General features: G+C 50.6%; 1 protein-coding gene across 1 annotated transcript in view; it reads left to right on the forward strand.

Moving 5' to 3' along the window:
- Positions 1–13,793, forward strand: part of LOC131209274 (uncharacterized) — a 94,041-nt gene that overhangs the window by 32,689 nt on the left and 47,559 nt on the right. The window lies entirely within an intron of this gene.

Raw genomic sequence — 13,793 nt, forward strand, 5'->3', positions numbered from 1 at the left:
GGTGAGGCAATATCTGCTTTTTGATGCCTTTTTCCGGTGTCATATCAAAGCTACCATTGGAACGAACAAAAAGTATCTCCACAGCAGACCGCACACTGTGACCTTTTGCACACCGTTCCTCGGGAGAAAGGAACTGCTTTTTTGCTGAACACCTGCAAGCGGCAGCTATCGGAAACTAGTTTTCGAATGGAAAGGAGACTTAGAAGCAACGCACAGCTTGGATCGGGTTCGGGAACGGTGCGCCACTATCAGCTGCACCTTTGGCAGGACGAGTACCGAGCTCTCCTTTGTGGTACCTATCACTCGTTACAACTCTCTGTCGGCTGGCAGTGTTGAGGTTTCTGGCAGCGTAGAGGGCTTACCTTTGAAGTCCCCAGCTCTCTACACTCCCAACGCCCAAGTCCAAGTCTTTCCCAAGATATTCTTTGGGCACCGTGCCAACAGACTTTGATTTTCTGGACCAAAGGACCGAAAGCAGTTCTAATAAATAGAAGCTCAAGTGGTCGCATCCAGCACGTTCGAAAAGGATGCAAATTCCATCCCACATTCGATTCCAATTACCGATTCCTTTTTGCTGTAAGATATTGTCCAAAATGTTGCTGAAAATTGTATGGTATAAAGCATTGACACAAAACTGACCGTAGAGTTGGTCCTTCAGCTCTGCTGGGGTGTCTTTCACCGTCTAAAACACTGCCTTGATGTCGCTTTAAGGAGACCACCTTCTAACGAGACGTTTAAACAAGAGACACCCTCACTCTGGGCAGGATCTCAACTGTAGTCTCTTGAAGCCCTAGCTGGGCGGAAGGACCTCAAGTGGGAGAGAGACAGAGAGAGATAGAGAGAGAGAGAGAGAGAGAGAGAGAGAGAGAGAGAGAGAGAGAGAGTGAAGTCAGTCAGTTAATGATCCGTACGAACGTATGACGAAGAAGGCTCCAAACCCTTCTTTTATGGTCGCAAAAATCGCAACGGACCGTGTTACGAGGGACGACCCGGTTCTCGCTGTGTGCCAAGATTGTCGCCCTGTCGTAACTTGTGGTAGGCAAGCCCTTTCTAGTTGGATGACTAACGTCCCTGTGGCGGTGTATGCTAGTAATTAAACCCTGGACCCCAACCAGCCAGGCAGATGTTTTATGGAAACAGTTACTGAACGCGCGCGTGGCTTGATGGAATCCACTATTTAACCCTTTTTATAAGATTTTAAGCCGCTCAACTTCTAAACTAAACTAATTAACCGCTTGCGCCTGTGCCTGAAGCCAACCACAACTGTAATTTCCGATCAAATTGAAGATATTATTCCGTAACTTTGTAGATGAAAAACCTCAACAAACGTACGACTTCGTCAAGTAAATCCAAAGACCTCGAAAACCACGCACACGTCAGTAACCTTACGACTTTTCTTGTCTATTTGGTGAACACTCGTTGCCTCTGCACTGACCTGGCAGAAACTCCTCGAAACGTCCTCGAAGCTCTGGAGTTCCAGGCAGCGCCGCACGTATTGTCCTGAAGTGGTGCCTGAATTTCTGGCGAATTGTCCTGCGATTGCCGGTGCCGGGAGTTCTTATGGCCCTCCCTGGTCGCTGCACCGCACACGTACTCACCTTCGCAAGTCCTCGAGGACGTCGTCCCCCGCCCTGTTCCGAAAGGTGTTCCAGTTCGACAGGTCGCGCTCTGGTCCGGAAAGATACGCCAGCACGCCGCCCTTGCATGAAGTGTACCCGAGACGCGGGGGCAAGGACACACTTCTTCCGGCTCCCGGCAGGGACAATTGCCTACCCGGGCTCGTTGGCTCGGTGGCTCGGTAACAGTCGGTAACAGTTTTCGGCCCGTAAGACGACGACGAGCAGGCGCGCTTCGTCGTCGTCGTCGTGAAGACGTGAAGATTTATGTTCCGCAGTGAAAGGAATTTCCATCGGCATGATGCAGGCAGACAATAGGCTCTGGGCCTGGGTTGCTGGCTCTGGTGCTCCTCGGTGCTGTCGAATGCCGTTTGGTGCCATGGTTGGTTACTGGGGCCACCGTTCGTTCCACACGTTCCGATGCTGAAGGTGGCTGGCAAAGTTTCACCTTCTTTTCCCCCGGTTCGCCAACGAGAGTTCAGTTCCTCTCGTTTCATTTTTTTGTTATCTGATAAGGGTGAGTTTTCCATTCAGTTTCATTGTTGGCAACAATTTGTTCGCACCGAAGCCACGCGGTGTGGCATTTTTGCTGCCCGACGATCGGGGGCTCTCTTCGGTGGAAAGTCCTTCCCATTTTTACCTTGCTTACTTACTCAATCAAGCGTGCACCGTCAATCATTTTTTATTTTCCCGAGTCGAGTCGACTCCCCGGGACGGAGACACCCGCGGAATCCGTAGGAATCATATTTATTTGCTGCACGCCTCGCCCTGGCTCCTGGCGTGTTTTTTCTTTTCCGGGATGCGAAAAGAAAATGGAAACGACCCAGGGACGGCCTAAATCCGTGATGAAAGGAGACATTACTTACGCCGGCGCCAACGGAGAAGCGTCCGGCATCGGTCGTCAGGCTCCGGTGGAGGCTATCGATTACGAAACGGGGCCCTTGAAGCAAGGCAGGGTGGAGGGCCCCGTTCTTATTCACTCATCTCATAACACAGCTGTGATGTTGATGAATGCTCCGAACCGGAACTGGAACCGGAAATCACAGCCGCGGCCAGCTGCCGCCGGCGCGCAGCTCAACGCCGGCGCAAGATTAATGGTTTTCACTTTTGCCACACACAAACACGCGGACACATACGCACACTTCAAAGGACTTCAAGGGACTCGAACCATCGCCGGGAGCCGCCTTCACGGTCCACGCCATTCCGTAACCACCTGGACTGGAATGTCAGGAATTAATCGAACTGTTTATTTCCGTTCGGTGCCTGCTGAGATTAATGACTGCCGGCACCTGGAGTGCTATAGTTTTACCATTAATTATGAGTAAATTACTTACGCACACCTACGTACCTCGGGCGCCACGCATGGCCCGCTTGATTGTTCGACGATCCACAAACAATGGCCGCCGTCGGAGTTCGGGTTGGAAACACCTACCTCTGATGGATGTCTGCCAAGATGGATTCACATCCGGCACGGAGCACAATGGGGCAACTCACGGCACGGTACCACGTCGTCATGGAACTTTTTGTAACCTTCCCGAGCGGTGGGAATACATACGTGGTCTGTTCAAAAATTTTCCGGACATTTGAATTTCCGCGTGCTACATATATCCGATTTTTAATTTTTGGTTGTGTGGCGTTATTTTGCCACTCTTCTCGCTCACTTATGGTGATTTTTGACAGCTGTTCGATCGATTTTTTTCCAGTCAAAAAATAGAAGGCAAAGAATCCTTCTCAAATTTTGCGTGAAAAACGAAATTAAGAACTCGCGTTTTAATTAAGAGCTAACAGCGTTTATCGATGGTTCAAAATGTTTTCAGAGAGCCGAGAAGATGTGAATTTACGGAGAGCCAATTTTGGTCGAATGTGAACAATTTTGCTTACATTTTTCTTAGATTGCTGGGTTGTGGTCCATCATGAGTTGTTACCAATAGATATTACAGTCTATAACGAATACTTCCTGCAAGTTTTGCGCAGTTTGACCGAAAACCTAAATTGACCGAAGTTTGACCGAAAACCTATTTTGCGCAGTTTGTATTTGTGGGAAAACCTAAATTGGTTGTGGCGACCCTGCTCACACATCATGGTTTCTGCGCGAATTTTTGATTAACACACTAATCCGGCGTCCAGACTATGAGAAACTAGGCAAAAATATATGGAAGGGCCTAGAAACTTCTGATTTTCTACAGTGCCGTGAGTTACTTTGAGTTGCTTTTGAGTTCCTTATGTTTATCGGTTATTTTACCGATTCGGAATATTTTTTTTCAATTCGACAGCTTACGCAAAATTGCGGCAAGTTTTTTTGCTATCCAAAAATATGGCTAGTTTTTCGACAGCGCATCAGATTTTGACAAAGATGCCAATAGAAGGAGCAGGAAAGGAAACTGAAAAATCTAAGCAAAACAAACGAACTGTCATTTCGATTAAATTTCACTCACTGGAGCTCACGGATTTATCGCGCAAAAGCTGCTAGTGTGGACGCTAGCATAGCAAAAAACCTGTAGAAAAAACTCATAGTGTGTACGAACGTAATGATAATGATTTCCGATTTAGGAGATAAAGACGGCATCGAAGATGAATCAAATTTTGTCTTACCAAAACAGCTGTCAAAAATCAACCGATTACTTAAAATAGCCAAACTTCTCACCATAAGTCATTGACACGTGTACGTAGCCCACGGAAATTCAGATGTCGCAAAATTTTCTGAACAGCCCTCTGTTACGATCGCGCTTTTCATAAACGCGTGCGCCCGACACTACTTCGAAGTTGCGGGTTTCGTCGAAGTTCACGCCGCTGAGGCCTACTTCGATGCGCTCAATTGCGACGCGGACCATAAATAGTTTATAGCACACGGCGAGCGGACCGGCCTTCGGCTCCGGCAGTTATTTTGCACAAATTGAGAACGAGTTTATGTTTATTTTCGTGCCATCGTCTCCCGGCGCACCCGACTTTAGCCCCGCGGGACAAACTGCTGGAATCTTCCCAAGGGGGTTTTCTTTTTTCCGTTCCGTTCACGAAACCGGAGCCCCGGAAAATCCGCACAATAAATAGCAGCCTCACCACGCTCCTCGAGCCGCATCGACCCAAAAATCGATAATTGATTTTGTTGAACCCCGAGGTGCGCGCACCGCGTGTGTTTGGAAGGTGTCGCCGGTGGCGATTAACTCGGAACTCGCCCCGGACTCTCGTAGGTTGGATCTCGAGTTTGAGGCTGGTCGGTCAAATTATTCGGCCCGGTTCCGGTCGAGAAAGTCCGGCACACAGTGCTGATGACGGTAATAAAAGGATCCTCCTCCGTTCCCCCGAGAAAGGCAAATCATGTGCGCCTGCCTGGCCTCTGCCAGCTTAAGGATACGTCATCCATGGCGTGGCGTTGCTGGCATGTCGAACAAATCGCTTCGAACCTTAGTCCGGGCCGGGGCGCAACCTGTTCGATCCATAAAACCCCAAGCTCTCTCGCTCGCCCCGGTGCTTTATCGGAAGGCGAACCGTCACACACAGGATATGGGGGTTACAACCCATAAAGAAGACATATTTGGCATAAAACATCCCGGGGACCACCGGGGCGCCAATCTCACTCACGGGCTCCTTCTCTCCCTGAGATCCTCCCGAGCCCAGGACCGTGTAAAAGAAGCAATAAAAGGCCACCATCTTCGACCTTCGACGGGGCTTACGATGGGCTCCTTCGTAACGGCGCAGCTGCTAGAGCGAGCCGGATCTCCGCGACTCGGATGGAAGCGTCTCGCGCGAAACCGTTTGATGAAGTTTGCCGCCTTCTCTCTCGTCCCGGGCACTCGGAAGTCAATTTTAAGGAAAAAGGCCGGTCGCTCTTTGGCCAATTTTGATCACTTCCCTAGCATGTGGCGCACGCTGTCTATTATACGGGGCGGGATTCAGTGCATTGTGTAGTTGTCCGCGGTTGTGATGTCGCTTCGTTAAACGCGCATCAGGCATCCGTGGCAGTCTTCTGGTGGTTTTGGTGAAGGCTTTTTCCGAAGGCGATAAGCAAGCCACCTAATGCCATGTTTCTGGCTGGCGATTGGACATGTTTCGCCCCATCGGCCCATCCCCTTTGCCCCTCAACTGCTGCTAGCCTTCGTCTAGAGGCCCTGGAAAAAGATGCTACGGATCAGTGTCCCATCGGAAATAAAACAGCTCGGACCGGGACGTGTCCACCGGCACGGCACGGGACTTGTTGCTTGGCTTGGCGGCGGAAGGCAGATTTCCGACAACCCGTAATCCCACGTCGCCCTGCGGTTCGTGTTGTTGTGGACGTGTGTTTTTCCGTTCCACCCTTAAACTCCAAAAGGAAGGTTTATTTGATTTAGTTTCGCTCCACTGGCGCGGTGGTGGTATCTGTCGGACGAGCTGAGCGCGCCGATCCGGCTCCTAAACCGTGACATATGGGATCCGATAAATTATTGGCCGCCCACACGAGAGTTTGTCCTACTTTAAACGCGTCCGTTACCCATTGGTCCGCACTGTTAAGCGTTCGGTCGTCCTTTTTTTGGGCCCATTTGTATTGCGTCGGCCCCCGTAATACTCGGTGGCTTCGACCGAATTGATGGCTTCTATCACAGACATTTGTCACAAGCCCGATAAAAGAGTGTACGAAATGAGGAAGTAATGTGGCAGATAAACAGACCAAAGTGACACAAGACACAGGACAAGACAGAGACCGACAGGCTGGCCGTGGCCGAAGAGCAATCGAATCAGGACTTAGTAACTCAGGTTACGGGAATCATAAATCATGTAAATGCAATTTTACGTTTAACTTGGTTGAACCGAGCCCGAGTAGAAGTCCAGCAATAAATGTACAGACTTAACGTGGTTCGCCTCGCGGGCTTCATCAAAGCGCTTTCAACCCCGGGGGTTCGGGTCCACCGCTGCTCCCCAGTCAGTGCATTTCGTCGGTGCGGTTGATGTAAATGAAAAGTGGCCCCCGGGTGGCAGCATTCTTGGCGAAACTCGGCCATCTTAACGCTCCGCCAGCCAGCGCCTCCACTACCGCCAAAGGGTCTTTGTTTTGAAGCTTCCCTGAAGTCCGCCGGGTTTTTTCATTCTCTCCCGGCACGGTCCGGTGCTTGGTTGCAAAATGGCTGAAATGTCTGAAGATAAATGTCTTCATGCTTTTCTTGCTCAATAATTTCGAGCTCTCCGGGCTCGGTGCCGGGTTCGGGGAAAAGGAAGCGCGAACCTGATTTAGCTTCGCTGAACCACAAACGAAATGAGCAGAGGGAGTGCGAGTGAGAGAGAGAGAGGGAACTGTAAAGCGCAATCACAAGACCCTGAAAGCGGCTCCAGGACGCTTCGGCGAGTTCGCCGCTAGGTGTCTACAATAGTGAAAATTGATTGCAAATGCAGCCGACCGGCGGGCGGCAACGGCCGGTGGTGTGGGGGCTGATTGGGTGCCCGCCGGCCAGCGGGGAGGGTGGCCAAAGGAAAATAGTTGCCATGAAATATGCAAAGGATTTCAAAGGAATCGTGCATTCCATCACTCAGCACACTCCGCCAGGCGCGCCACCAGGTCGCGGTCCGGGCCGCCCCGACTGTGCCCCGGTTGTTTGCAGCGTCTTCGTCACCATAACTCCTGTCACGATCCGGTCCGGCGAACCGGAAGATGATGCTGCGCTGGAAGATTTCATCTTCCGGCTGCATGGTTCTCGGTGGCGCGCGCGGTGCGCATTCCAAATGCCGTCGCCACCGAGCTGTCACCCGGCGTTCGGCGTCTTCCCGGCAATGAGGGGGGATCGAAAAAAACAACACACACACATACACACAAACATCCGGCACGAAGGGGGGTGCTCCAGGCGCAAGCCAGCGGCCCGCGGTGCCTGGGGAAAATAATGATGATAAACTAGTTCGCGGAGAATGAAGCGGAAAACTCGGCTCATGAACGTAATTGTGTGGTGTGACGCTGCCAAAGACCCGCGCTGCTCGACCGGAGGTTCGAGATTTTGCGCCCCGGGCGCGCTAACTTCATCAATTTTCACTACGCCGAAGACGGCCACGGGGTCTTCTTCAATCCGCCGCTGGTTTTAAATTACAAATTACGAACGCGCACCGCCAGCGCAAATGCTGCACCACCGGATGCACAAATATGCTTGGCGTTTTTTTTTTTGGCTAAAAATTCGTTTGTGGGAAAATGTCAATCCCTTACATTCATCTCTCCAAGGCGCTTTGTTTACTACTGTGGCCAAAAACCAACGAGAACCCATTCGATTATCTTCGAATTAGCGCATCATGAATTCCTTCCGAACCGGCCAAATTGTTAACAATAAATACTATTTGAATATTGGACGAGGTTTGCGTAATGCTGGGCGTCAGCAAATATCGGACTTGTGAGGAGACGGAAACGAAGAATGTGCTGAAGGCTATTCCTAAACCGTTCGGACCGTTTCGAAAATTGGAACAAATATAGACATATCAGATCTAACCCTATGAAATGAGATTTGTAAGCAGATGCCTCTAGCTGTCAATTGGGTCCTCCTAGTTATGTTTTTTTGGCTACACTGCCTTGCTGTGACATCAGGCAAATAATTTCCTGTCGAAAAAAAATTAGTTTTCAACTTATCGTTGAAAAGGTTAGACCATATCGACTTTTGTGCCAACGTTATTTTCACGTTTTGCCGAAATCGTTGCTTTTTCACCACCTGCTGAAAGGAACTGCCACTGAATCGCATCAAATGCTTGTTGAAGCTTGTTTTTAAAAGATCAGAGTGATTTAAGTGGTTTAAAAAAGTTTCAAAATAGCGATTTTGTCTTCGCCGAAACAGAAAGCGCCGGAGGACTCTGATAAAGGTCGAGGACGCTGAACTACAGAAATTTTTGGACGAAAATGACAGGCAAATGTAGCAACAATTCGCGGACCAGCCAAATGTGTTCCAATACGCCATATCCCTACGTTTGAAGGCCCTGGACGATCTAGATCATTGAGTGCCACATGAACTGAACGGAACAGGCATACATTAAGTATATTTTCACCTTTTCATCCACTACTTTTATTGAATATATGAACTAAAGCCCAACATCCGTAACTTGGACTCCGTAAAGCAAACGTGTAAGCTGATTGCGAAACGAAATGTATGCACTGCATACCATGCTGGAGACCTCATTAACGGCGGGCCCACAGTGGAGTCGATTTATGTGGGGTATTATTACGAAAATACGGCACCACCCAGTGTAACGGTCGTCCCACAAAGCCCAATCATGCAAACCAAAGAAAGTCATGCGAAAGCCAGTGCGCCGAGCCAGGACCTTCGGTGCTCGGCCCTGGGCAGCGTAACGCCTTACTTTATGAGTCGCCCGGATTGCGCTCAAACTCGGCGACCTTCGCGGCGCACTCTTTACGCCCAGGCAGAGTTATGTTAATAAGCGCCATTCATCGCGCCACCGTGTGCCGGGCAGGCAGAGGACTTAAAAGTCGCAGTTATCGCACCCCGGGCCCCGGGGTTTATGAGTTCTGCCGCCCGCTCGCCCGGATGATGAAGTGATTATTGGCAGGCCCTAGGGTAAACAGTTCCAAAACGATCCCGACCGGTGATTATGTTGACGGTGAAAGAAAGCTCTCGGTCTCGGGCTAGAGCTGGTGGTTTCCAGAACGCTAACGCCTGCTGCGCCAGGTGTGAACCGGAAGACCCGCGGGAGTCAATAAAATCACCAAATAGCACCCTTCTCAATTGTTGCTCACACCACCTCACTGTCGGAGCGCTCCGGTGTCTTGGCCAGAGTGTCAAAGTGTGGTAGTCCTGTCGTTGGCATTTGTCGCATTCTTTTCTGACAACGGCCCGCAAAAAGGAGTGGTTTCCAGCGGGTTTTCCGGGTTTGAAGTGGCCGGACCTGTGGTGTGGTGTCAATCACGAAAATCACGCCCGCGTAAAGCATTAACCCCAGCGGGCAGTCAGAGTACTGTCAACTTTCCGTGTCTTGAAGAGGACCCAAATTGGCCGCCCTGTGTAGGTGTGTGTGTGCGTGTTCGAGACGCCCCAAGCTTAAGTCGCCGTTCCTTGAGCAGCCTCGGATAGTGGGTCGACCAATTTCTCTGGGGACAATGGCGCAACCCAGGCTAACTGTCACTCCTTCTTATCCGGGGGAGCTATCAACGTCAGTGCGGAAGTAGTGCGACTTTCCGCGTTCATTGTGTGGCCAAGGATTCCCACCGGGCAGGAGGAAAACTGATAGCTTGGCACGCGAGAAGAAGAAAAAAAACCCTCTTTCGAAAGACCATAAGACCAGACCACCGAGAAGCAGCTCTCTCATACTTCGCCCTGGCGACGACGACGACGTTTGGCTTTTATTTCATTTGCGGACGGGCCATTGCTCAAGTGTCACTCCGCCATCTTTTTGTTTTTGTCACACACCCAACAAGAAGTGGGGGGGTGCTGGAGCAAACTTCATCCCGCCTGACCACACAGTGGCCACTTGGCACCTTGGCAGGATCTCCAGTGCGCCACTCTATACGTACTTGGGCTTGGCTTTGTTATTTGCCCGTCGCCGCCGCCGCCGTCGGGGTTTGAGCGGCGCCAAAGTTTACCGATAAACTCATCGCGTGTCGACCCATCAAAGTTGGCCTTTTCTTCATGAGCTCCTCTCTCTCTCTCGCTCTCTTGCTTTCTTTTTCATTTTCCCTTTTTTTCTTTTGGCTGCTATAAAACTGTTTTCGAGAAATTATGACAGCGTCAAGAGAGCGAAGAGGTGCTATAAAAACGGTCTCGTTCCTTCCGAAGGTTGTTGGGTCCGGCTTTTGTTCGCCTCGCTCGATAACGCGTGGAGTTTCCGGGGCCGTGGCGTTAAAGGCAAGTTTTCTCATTTATCATCGATTTAATTGGCAATATGATGGAATGGTGGTCGTCCGTGTTGGTTTCTGTGGGAGCTTTCAGCTGGCTGGCTGGCTGGTTGGCACAGCCAGCTTGACTCCGTCGACGCCGACACCACGTGAAGCCGAAATGTCAAAATGGCTTTCCGGGGAAGCAACAGCAAACGGCTCCGGCCGGCAGCTGAAAAATTAGTTCCTGCGAAAAAGTCTGTAAAAGCAATTTCTTGTTTAGTTTGGTTGAATATTTTCAGTTATGAAATGGTTTAACTAAAACATTCAATGCTGGGAAATTTACCGTTAAGTACTTTTGTAGATACAGAGTATTTGCATAGTGAAATGGTGGATGAAAATATTTCATCCAGCTCCATACAGGTTGATGAGTGAAACTATAATCGAAGCCTACAATTACCTTTCCAGGTTACTGTTTTGAACCGCACATGATTGACGCTACAAACATTACAAAATCAAATCTCTACTGGCAGTCCTGGTTGACTCGTAAAGTCCAAAACTTTACCCCCAAACCCCAGCGAATCTTTCATAAATCAATCAACCGCACAATAAATCCCCACAGATTTTCACCATATGCCTCTCACGTGCTGTCGTGGATAATTATATTGGATTCGAATCCCACAGCGACGGAAACGCGCACGACGGACCCTCTTTTATTAGGTCCGAGCGAATCACGAATTCCGTCCCGCACCGGCGTCGCCATGACCATGGTGGAAAAACGTCGGAAAAATCTTGGCTCACCTTTTATTGGTTATACTTTCTCCGGGGCCGGGACTGCCCCTGCGCCGGACGCCCGTCCGTCAGCCGACCAATCTTCCAATCTGTCACATCAATATTTGATGACCATATTGCCACCGATGCGGGACGGAGCCAACGTGCTGGACGCAGGTGTGCCGTAGGGCGTCCTCTGGTACCATTCCGGGGAGCGTATAATGAAGAACGGGTCCCGGGTCTTCATGATATCTCGCACACGCGGAACGGAATGAAATTAGAAAATAAAACCAATCGCGCCATTCCGTGCCGAGCTGTGCCCCGTCAGCAAGGATAACCATCCCGATCGGTCAATCTCGCGTCCGGCGCTGACCGATGCCAGCGACGTGCCCTTCTCATCCGGATAGCCGCAGAACCCCCAGATGGGCGGTGAGCTGAGCTCCTGGAGCACTGGGGAATCGCATAGCAAATAAAAAACGGACGAGGAGCGAGAATCCATTAAGGCTGCGGTCAGGCTTTAAAACTCGGACTTCGCACTTCGCGCGGACCGATGGCCAGTCGGTTTTGGGTACTGATGGCCCCATTTTTGATGCCTTCGCCCGCTCGCCATCGTGATTTACGAACTGACCCCTGGCCCGCCAATGGCTTCGTTAAATATTTAGTAACACAATGTAGCAACACACAAAAGTCCATCTTGCCGTAATGGCGGAAGGCGTGGAAAGCGATACCAGCTCCTGGCCCTCCCGAGACACCCGGCAGGCAGGTGAGAAGCGACGGCATCGTTTCGTCATTTCTTGTTCGCCCACCATCCTACCGGAGCGAGGCCATTATACCGCGCGACCGAGGAGGAAAAACTTGCCCCATCGCGCCCGGGAACGGAAACTTGTCGGGAACCATTACGCGTTGCCGTTGGCCGTCGGGGGGGGTGGTGGTGATGGAGAACATAAACTAGGCAAGACCCCCGGTACCCGGGCCAGGGACCGTTAAATGACGTGGTCGGAAAAGTGGATCCAACTAATAAATCGTTCATTTTCACGTTCATCGATCTAGCGGCGGGCAGGCATAAGGACGAACGGACCGGCTGGCCACCGAGAGGTGTCTGACGCACAGCAATAACTAATGATCGCGTTTTACGGATCGTTCGGGGGTTCGCTTGGGGCCAACATCTTCGCCTTCGTGCCACAGTTTTCCCAACCACCTCCCAACCCCACGGGGCTCGTTCCGGGCGTAATTGATTCGCCGACGATGACCATACTTCGGGCGGGGTGCGCATCGGCAGCAACTTTATCAGCATTCGAGCCAAGGTGCGCCTCGCCCCAATCGGGTAACGGGGCACACAAACACATACACGAGCGCCAATGGGCAAATAAAAAAAAGTGCGCGTAACATGCACACCCATAATTCGATACATAAATAATAAATTTTTACGCTTTAGCAGCTGTCGGACTCATCTCCGGTGGGGCCATTAACTCGGACGCTCTCTCGTAACACCGGGGCCCCCGGTATCGGTGGAACCGTTCCCAACATACGCACGCCACGATGAATTATTCGGCGTAGGTGCGGACCATAAAATAAGCCATAATTAATTAGTGAACCAAGTGAGATACTTCGACCGCTGGTCGGGGGACGTCGGGCTCCTTTTGTGGGCGGCGAAGTTTCGTGGCGAAACCTTCCCCCCTAACTTTCTCTAATCAAACTGCGCTCCGTCCGATTTATGGTCGCACCTTTTCGGGTTGATAAATAGAATATATCAATCTTACCGGTCCGGTGTTCGGGTTGCTGGCCAAAATCATGCGCCCACCGGGAAGCTTCCGAGATCTTCCCAGACAGCGCCGTCACCGTTCGGTTCGGTGGAGATCACCGCAATTCGATGACCATTACTTCCAACTCAACGCATCGATTGGTGACTGCTGACCAACGTGAATTGTGAAGTACCTGCACGTGATGGTGTGTCCTTTATTCCCCTTCTTTCTCGGTCTGGAAAATATCTCGATTCGTTGCTTCAGGAGTTTCAGCGTTAACATAGCGATAGTTTGCAAATGATGAAGAATCGATACAGTAAACGTTATTAACTGCTAGAATTTGTGCACACCACAAATTGGAGCCCTTCAAAGCAAACACCCGGGCGAAAAGGGTGACGCCAACGACAACCGTTCACCGTTTAGGGTTTCTCGGCGTTCAACACGATACTTAGGCGCTGCTTCTTCCCTATAACACCGCTTCATCTCGATCGCCAAACGAATCCTTTCTCCTGCTTCCGGATGTACCCAAGAACCGGAGGTTTTTTTTTCGTCTTTGAAGGGGTTGCCCAGAGCAAGGGGACAATGTTGTACGTATGTGAGCAAGTTTCCGTACGTCCCACGTCGAAAAGAATGGAAGCACTCCGGACGAAAGAAAAACGAACGCGCGCCTTAAACGAAAGGCAAACACTCGGAAAATATCCGTAATCGGCTTATGATGAGTTCGGTCGGTTTTTTTTTTCTTGCTCCCCCGCCCGTGGTGTTACGTGTCGTGGGGAAGGTAGTGGTGATGATGATGTTCCAATCCGGGGGCTCTCCCGTTTTGCTTCTGGGTCAATGGGATATGGAGTTTCCTTTTCGTCTTTCTCGTGCTTGTTTCTTTTTTCGGTGGCAATTTGCGCGCGC

This window comes from Anopheles bellator, chromosome 2 (genome assembly GCF_943735745.2).
Source record: "Anopheles bellator chromosome 2, idAnoBellAS_SP24_06.2, whole genome shotgun sequence".
Lineage (NCBI taxonomy): Eukaryota > Metazoa > Arthropoda > Insecta > Diptera > Culicidae > Anopheles > Anopheles bellator.